We start from the raw sequence: 8,582 nt of genomic DNA, 5'->3' as shown, positions 1-8,582 counted from the left end.
CTACCAAGAGGTGAAAATAAGTGAGCCCTAGCTAGCTACCTTCTAGCAACAAGGATGAATCTTACAAACATTATCTTGGGTGAAATAGCTGGGTCAGAGGCAAATCTCATAAAAGTGCACACATAAATTCCATTTACACAAAGGTCAAAACCAGGTATACTTAGAAAAGCCAGAGCATGACAAACCCACTCAGGGAAGCCGTTATTTCTAGGGCTTCAGGAAGCAATGAATTATTTAATTTTGAAACTTCAAAAATAATTCATTTTGGGGTGCCTGGCTGGCTCTGTCAGTAGAGCATGCAACTTTTGATCTCGGGGTTGTGAGTTCAAGCCCCATGTGGGGTGTGGAGCCTATGGAAAAAAATTGTAAAGAAAAAAATTCATTTTATCCTTGTTCTTGAAAATGTAGATCTGCTTCATTATAAAAACATTTTTTAAAAGGACACCATCATATTCCTGGACAAACTTATGGTCTAGCAGGGTATGAAGAACAGGGTATGAGAACAAATGACAAGTGTGTGAGCAGGGTGGGAATGGGGCCGGGAAGAGCACAGGGAGTGTGAGCCTGAGCCTGGCCCCTGGAAGGGCAGAGTGTGGTGAGGAGGGATGCTGAGGAAAGGAAGAGGGGCTGCTGATCAGAGCAAAGAAGAGAGGGAGAGGGGGAGACCCAGAGGTTCCCCAGGGCAAATCTTGTCCTTAGAAGCCTCTGCTTCCCCACCCCAGCATGGCCAACCTCTGAGCTACCACCTTCATTCTTTCCCTAGGCACAGACTAGAAACCCAGGTAATGTTTTCCAAGGGAATGAAGCTGTACAAGCTGAAAGTCAGGGGAATGTGTAAATTTTTTTTAAAGATTTTATTTAGTTATTCATGAGAGACACACACAGAGAGAGAGGCAGAGACACAGGCAGAGGGAGAAGCAGGCTCCATGCAGGGAGCCCAATTCGGGACTTGATCCTGGGACTCTAGGATCACCAAGGCAGACGCTCAACCACCGAGCCACCCCGGTGTCCCCAAATGAAACCTTTTCAAGTGTTTGATTGAGAAACTTGAGCTGCCTTCCAGGAGCACCATTTTTTTTTTTTTTAATGTCAGCTTTTATGCCTAAGATGATTGAGGAAAAGTCTCAGAGTAAAATGTGAATAATAATCTGTTCAAGATGTTTCAATGATGATCTCTTAAAATTCTTTCTAGGTACCACGATTTAAAACTTTGTATGGGGACACCTGGGTGGCTCAACGGTTGAGCATCTGCCTTTGGCTCAGGGCGTGATCCTGGGGTCCTGGGATCAAGTCCCACATTGGGCTTCTTGCGGGGCCCTGCTTCTCCCACTGCCTATGTCTCTGCCTCTCTCTCTGTGTCTCTCATGAATAAACAAATAAAACCTTAAAAAAAAAAAAACTTTGTATGAGCAGGTGACAGAAATGTAAAAACATTTTTTAAGCATGTGAAATGTACACTTGTTAAAATGGAATTCAAGGGCAGCCCCGGTAGCTCAGCGGTTTAGCACCGCCTTCCGCTTGGGGTGTGATCCTGGAGACCTGGGATCGAGTCCCACGTCGGGCTACCTGATTGAGCCTGCTTCTCCCTCTGCCTCTCTCTCTCTCTCTCTCTCTGTGTCTCATGAATAAATAAAATCTTTAAAAAAAATAAAATGGAATTCAAAAGCACAGTAAGATATCTCCCTCACACATGGAAGGATGGCTATTATCAAGAGGGCAAAATATAACAAGTGCTGAGGAGGATGTGGAGAAAATGGAACCCTCATGCACTGTTGGTAGGAATGTAAACTGGTGCAACCACTGTGGAAAACAGTATGGGGCTTCCTCAAGAAATTAAAGATAAAAATACCATACCAGGGATCCTAATTCTAGGTATATCCAAAGGAAATGAAATCACTATCTTGAAGAGATATCTGTGCTACTCTCATGTTCATTAGCATCATTCACCATAACCAAAGTATGGAAACACCTAAATGGGTCTGTTAATGGATAAATGGATCAAGAAAATGTGGTGTATATATAAACAATGGAGTATTATTCAGCTTTTTTTTTTTAAGATTTTATTTAGTTATTCATGAGAGACACAGAGAGAGAGAGAGGCAGAGACACAGGCAGAGGGAAAAGCAGGCTCCATACAGGAAGCCCAATTCGGGACTTGATCCTGGGACTCTAGAATCACACTCTGAGCCAAAGGCAGGCACTCAACGGCTGAGCCACCCAGGAGTCCCTTCAGCTTTTAAAAAGAAGAAAATCTTGCCATTTGGGATAACATGGCTGGATCTTGAGGCCACTATACTAAATAAAATAGCCAGAAAGAAAAGAAAGATAAAAACTGCATAGTAGCATTTATATGTCGAATCTAAAAAAAAAAAAAAAAAAAAAAAAGTAAAAGTGGGACTCCTAGAAACAGTAGAATGGTGGTTACCAGGGGCTGGTAGGTAGGAATACTAGGGAGAGGCCAGTAAAAAGGATACAAACTTCCAATTAAAAGATGAATAAGTCTGAGGATCTAACGTTGAACATAGTGACTATAGCATATAACACTAGATTGTGTAACTGAAATTTGCTAAAAGAGTGGAGTTTATATGTTCTCTCTCACACACAGAAGGTAAATGTGTGAGACGATGGATGTTAATTAGCCTGATGAGGGTTATCTTCACAACGTGTTCATACATCAAATCATCGCATTGTACATCTTAAACTTCTTACAATTTTATTTGTCAATAAAGTTTAAAGAAACACAAAATTTACATCTGTTGAAATCATATTCAAAGAACCTAACACATTCCTGGTTGGACAGACTTCCTTTTCCTGCTTTGATGAATATCATACTGAACTATCATATGATAATGTAAATGAATTTCTAGTTTTCTATGTATGTTTTTTTCCTAGGGCTGTCCTAACAAAATACCACACAGAAGATGGCTTAAGATAACAGAAATTTATTCTCTCACATTTCTGGAAACTAGAAGTCCAAAATTAAGATGTTGGCAGGGTTGTTTCCTTCCATGAGGTCTGAGAGAGAATGTGTTCCAGGCCCTTCTCCCAGCTTCTATCAATGGCTGACAACCGGCCATTCTGTGGCTTATAGATGCACGCTTCTGACCTCTGCCACCATCTTCACATGGCATTCTCCCTGTGTGTCTCTGTGTCTGGTATCTTCCTATAAGGGTACCAGTCCTTGGACTAGGGGTCCACCCTGTTCCAGTATGACCTCTTCTGAGCTAACAACATCTGCAATGACCCTATTTCCAAATAAGATCACCACGTTCTGAAGTATTGGGAGTTAAGACTTCAACCTCTCTTCCCTGAGGGACACAATTCAACCCATAACATGGAACGTTGTCAAAGCAAGCATCTTAAAATGACAGTGGAGCTCTAATTGGCAGTGTATGGTTAGAGCCAACTCTGACACCATGGAAATAGTGCACCAGTGCAAAAATAAGAGACCCATGCAATATACCTGAAGACAGATGCGGGATTCCTGGAATCTGTTTTCTGTCTCACACCCTCAAAACCAACCAGCTACAAGTGAAACCTGCGCTGCTCCACGGAACTCATGGAACCTTGTTCAAGGGGTACACCACAGCTGGCCACCCCCAAGGCTACGCACGCCGCACTGTCATGATGGAGCAGCAAGTGCTGGAGATGACTGGGGACCCCAGCGGTCTAACCCTACTTTTCTCCACTCCAGGAATTCCAGCTAAGGCTGCTTTCTGGATAGAGAGACTGTCCTGGGCTCCAGCCTCCTTGGCCAACAGGCTGTCCAGAGCACTGACAGATTAGATTGTTCCCATGAAACACCTCTGACAGCTCCTCATGATGCACTCATGTATGTTGTTTCTCCTGCCTCCGCCTGTGTTCTGCTTCTACTTCTCTGACTGTTCCCTGCCTCCCCCCCACCACCCCAGCTTACTTGGCTGGTTCCTGCTCTTCCATCTACTTCCTAAGTGTTAACACTCCACAGGGGCCAGTGCTGACCTCAGTTCCTTTTGCAGGCTTTCTCTTTTACCCCTGTAGATTGGGCAGTGAGCCCACTGCCACCCCAGTCTCCCTCTCAGCCATTTACCCTGAACTTCAGACTACATCTAACTCCCTCCTGGACATGGATGCTTCCCAGGTGCCTAGAGTTGAAAGTGTTCCTGCCTACCTCCTCCGGCTGAATTCTTTGTCACCAAACCTGCTTTTCTGACTCAGTTAATGGATCTTCCATTAACAAGTTATCCAGCCAGAAATTACCTTTGATGATTCCCTTTCCATTACCCAAAGGAGTTTATCAGGCATCATGTCCACATTCCTTGGTGTGGTTTATATGGTCCCTGGTGAATTGGTTGGTTGCCTTCCTCTCCAGCTGTAGCTCCACACCTTACCACACTTCCTGAGCCAAATGGAATTATGTGTGGTTTTCTGTTTTTTTCACTTTCTTGGGCCTATGCTCTTGCTCTTCCCTCTATCTATTTCCTATACCTTCTACCTTTACATACACTCTTTGAGGCACAACTCGAATATCCCTTCTTCCGTGTGCACAGAGATGGCATCAATTCTGCATAAGGGGTCAGGAAAAAGTTTACAAGTAAGTTTTTAATGTTTAAATGATTTAATGTTTTAAATGTCTCAAGTGTTATTAGTAATTTAAATTATTAGTCATTAGTATAACTATCAGACATTTTGATATTAAAGTCTAGAGAAGTGGTCCTCAAAGTAGAGTATCTGGGTCTGCAGCATCAGCCTCCCCTGGACAGACCTACTGAGTCAGAAGCTCTGGAGGTGGGGCCCAGCAATTTGTGTTTTAGCAAATCCTCCAAGTGATTCTGATGCCTGCTAAGATTTGAGGGCCATTAGTCTAGATCTGGCCTGAAGGGAAAAGGAAGAGGCCTGGTAAACTTGGTCTCTGTAGGTAGCTAAATGGGGCTTCCCTTAACCATAGCCTAAACTTCTCTCCTGTCCCTTCCTCAGGTTCAGCCACTAATCTGACTGACTCACCCCAATATTCCAAGATTGTTTGCTTATCTAGTGAAAAAGACTATAAAATGCTCCCCAGATGGGACAGAAATTGTCTCAGTATCAGAAAGTTGGTGTTTATGGACCAGACTCTTCATCTCTTTTTCTTTTTTCCATCTCACTGCTAGAACTTTCCTGGTTTCAAATGACTGGCCTTCTACTTGATCAGTTGCTTTCCTGACTTCTCATTCAAACTGGCCAGCACCATATGGCTACTTCCCAGAACGTAAAACACCATGTCACCCAAACTGCCCAGGTTTCCCACCTCCAGACTAGCCATGTGTGTCTGATCCTCCCTCATCCTACTTCCCTTCCTGTAAAGGACCTAGAGACAGATTGTCTGGACAGAGCCTGGCTTCGTGCTTATGTTCTAACTTGCTTTTTGAGCTTTGTCTTGCTTCTAATCATAAGGAAAGTAAAATAATTTAGTAAAAAGGAGTCAAGAACACAAGAATAGATTCCAGGAGGTATGAGAGTTTAATATCTGACAGAGGAGATAATTGACTTCAGTGGGAAAGATTTAACATGAAACATGATGGTGCTGACCCAATTAGCTACCTCCTGGACCAAAATATACTTGTATCCCTATCTCAAACATTTGCAAAAATGGGCTCTAGGGGCACCTGGGTGGCTCAGTTGCTTAAGCATCTGCCTTCGGCTTAGGTTGTGATCTCAGGGTCACGTGATCTCCGCCATCTCCCTCTTCTGCTCCCCCTACTTGTGCTCTCTCTCTTTCTGTCAAATAAATAAATAAAATCTTTAAAAAAATGGGTTCTAGACAATGTGTTTACATGCAAAAAGTAAAACAATAAAAATAATGCATTTAAGACATAAAACATGACTTAGGGATTTAAGAAACCTTTTTAGCAGAAGTAGGAAATTCAGTCTGTAAGAAAAAAGAAAGATACATTTAAACCAAAAAAACCCACTTTGAATGGTAAAAAATATAATAAATTAAGTAACCAGAGAAATACAAGTTTAATGTAGAGGAAACACTGGGAAGCGGTAGACAGTGTGGTTAGGTGCATAGTCCTGTCCAGCAGAGCTGGCACTACTTAGCTCCAGCAGACACATCGCGGTCGTCCAAGGATGTGGGCAGGTGGCAGCCAGATATTCTAGTCCTTCAATTCCTTGATGATTTAGGACTTTTGTAATCTCTATCTGAGTTGTTTATTGGTACCCCAAACTCAAAATGTCAAAAGGGAAACCATCATGCTCTTGCCAAAATAGCCTTCCTCTCCCTCCCCTCCCCCACCCAGGAGGCATCAATACCAGTCCACTCCTGGCTTTATGTGTGCACACATCTTTTTATTCTTTTCCCTCAGCCAGCTTACTCCCTACCCTTGTTGGAGCAGTCATGCAGCTATCACTGTCCCACCTCCTCTCCTACTGTCCTTTTGCTCACACTCACTCTTTTCCCTCCCAGGCGTCTCTGGTCCAGGCCATCAGGATTTCTTTCGTGGACTATTATAATAGTCTTCAAGCTGGTTCCCAGGCATGATGACAAAGTCCCCTTCCTAAGACTCAGTTCTTTTCAACCAAGCCCTAGGCTAGAAACTTTCAGTAGGTCCCCAGCACTTACTGAATGAGGGGAGAATGCCAGCACTGTCCCATCAATGTCCTGCTTTCTCACCTGTGCTCATGCACAGAGGCCAATACTCACTGCCTGGGTCTTGTGCCACAGCCTATAAGTTAAAACAAGACTCTAGGACTTTCTGGGGCTTTCTCACCTTCCTCTGTGTAAAGGACAAGGGGGCTGGAGTAGACAGTGTAATAGTAGCTTCTCTCCAGACTTTTAAGCATTGGAAGTGTATGCAAATCTCACTTTCTGGTTTCTGAGTTGCTACAAAATGTTTCCCCATAGGAAGGAAATTTCCTGTATTATCATGAGAAACCTTGTAACAATTCTGCAAATAATTTTTTAAAAGATTTTATTCATTTATTTGAGAGAGAGCGAGAGAAAGAGAGAGAGAGAGAGAGCACAGAGGGAAAGGGAGAAACAGACTCCTCACTGAGCAGGGAGCCTGATGTGGGGCTCAACCCCAGGACCCTGAGATCAAGACCTGAGCTGAAGGCAGACGCTTAATGGACTGAACCACCTAGGCGTCCCTTGCAAACAATTTTAAAAACAACTAGGCTCAAATATATTTAAGCTCTTTTTGAAAATCATTTTTTAAATTGTGGTAAATGCACATAAGATAAAAATAGCTGGTGTGCCTGGGGGACTCAGTCCACTAAGCATCCGCCTTCAGCTCAGGTCGTGGTTCGAGGGTACTGGGATCAAGCCCTTGTCAGGCTCCCTGCTCATCCGGGAGCTAGCTTCTCTCTCTCCCTCTGCCACTCCCCTCAGCTCATTCTCTCTCTCTCTCTCTTTCTCAAATAAATAAATAAAATCTTAAAAAAATATAAAATTTGCCACTTCAGCCATTTTTTAAGTATTGGTTCAGTGGCATGAAGTAGTCCCCCTGATGTGCAACCATCACGTCATCCATCCCCACAGGTCTTTTCATCTTATAAAACAGAAACTCCGTGCCTGTGACACACTAACTCCTCAAAATTCCCCTCTCCCCCAGCTCCCCAGAAACCACTGTTCTATTTCTTGTCTCTATGAATTTGGCTATTCTAGGTACTCATGGAAGTGGAATCATACAGTATGTATTCTTTCGTGACTGGCCTATTTCACTGAATATAATAGCCTCAAGGTTCATCCATGTTGTAGCCTGTGCTGATTTCATTCTTTTTCAAGGCTGAATGGTATTCCCCTCTCTGGATTTCCCACATTTTCTTTATCCTTGCATCCTTTGATGGACACTTGGGTGCTTCTAAATTTTGGCTGCTGCTCCTCACACTTTGATGAGCATGGATGTGTGAGTAGATACCTCTCTGTAGGTACTCAGAGGTACTCTGTGTTCACCAGGGTGATTTTCGTTAGGCCAGTGTTTGCTGGTGCCAGATCCTCTATAATAAAGCTAATTTTAGAAGACAGATTCTGACCCAATCTGCATATTTGAAGGAGTCTGTCTACTTCAAATACTTTGATGACATTATGATTAGGGTTAGCCTTTACAATGGATAGCTAGTCAAACCATTAGAACACTTCTGCTGACTCACCCAGTAATGACTTGGGTAAAAATTTTATGCCATTTTGTGAATGTGAGAATTCCAGAAATTACACAGATTAGAAAGACTAAGTGAGGTGGCATGGAATTGGGGTTCACTTTAAGAAAAAATTAAGATGTTGATAAAACAGTATTGGGGTGGGTGGATTGTGGGAAGCAAAATACCGTTTCCTCAAAGATGTCCACGTCGTAATCCTGTGAACTTGTGAGTATGTCACACCACCTGGAGAAAAGAAACTTTGCCAATGTAATTTAAGTTAAGGCCTTGAGATGGGGAGATTATCTTGGATTTTTTTTGAGTGAGTGGGTCTAAACTAGAGTCTTTTTTTTTTTTTAAGATTTTATTTATTTATTCATGAGAGACACAGGCAGAGGGAGAAACAGGCTCCCTGAAGGGAGCCCGATGTGGGACTCGACACACCCTGAGCCGAATGCAGATGCTTAACTGCTGAGCCACCCAGG

This window comes from Canis lupus, chromosome 1, assembly GCF_048164855.1.
Source record: "Canis lupus baileyi chromosome 1, mCanLup2.hap1, whole genome shotgun sequence".
In the NCBI taxonomy this organism is placed as follows: domain Eukaryota; kingdom Metazoa; phylum Chordata; class Mammalia; order Carnivora; family Canidae; genus Canis; species Canis lupus.
This window is presented reverse-complemented; position numbering follows the sequence as displayed.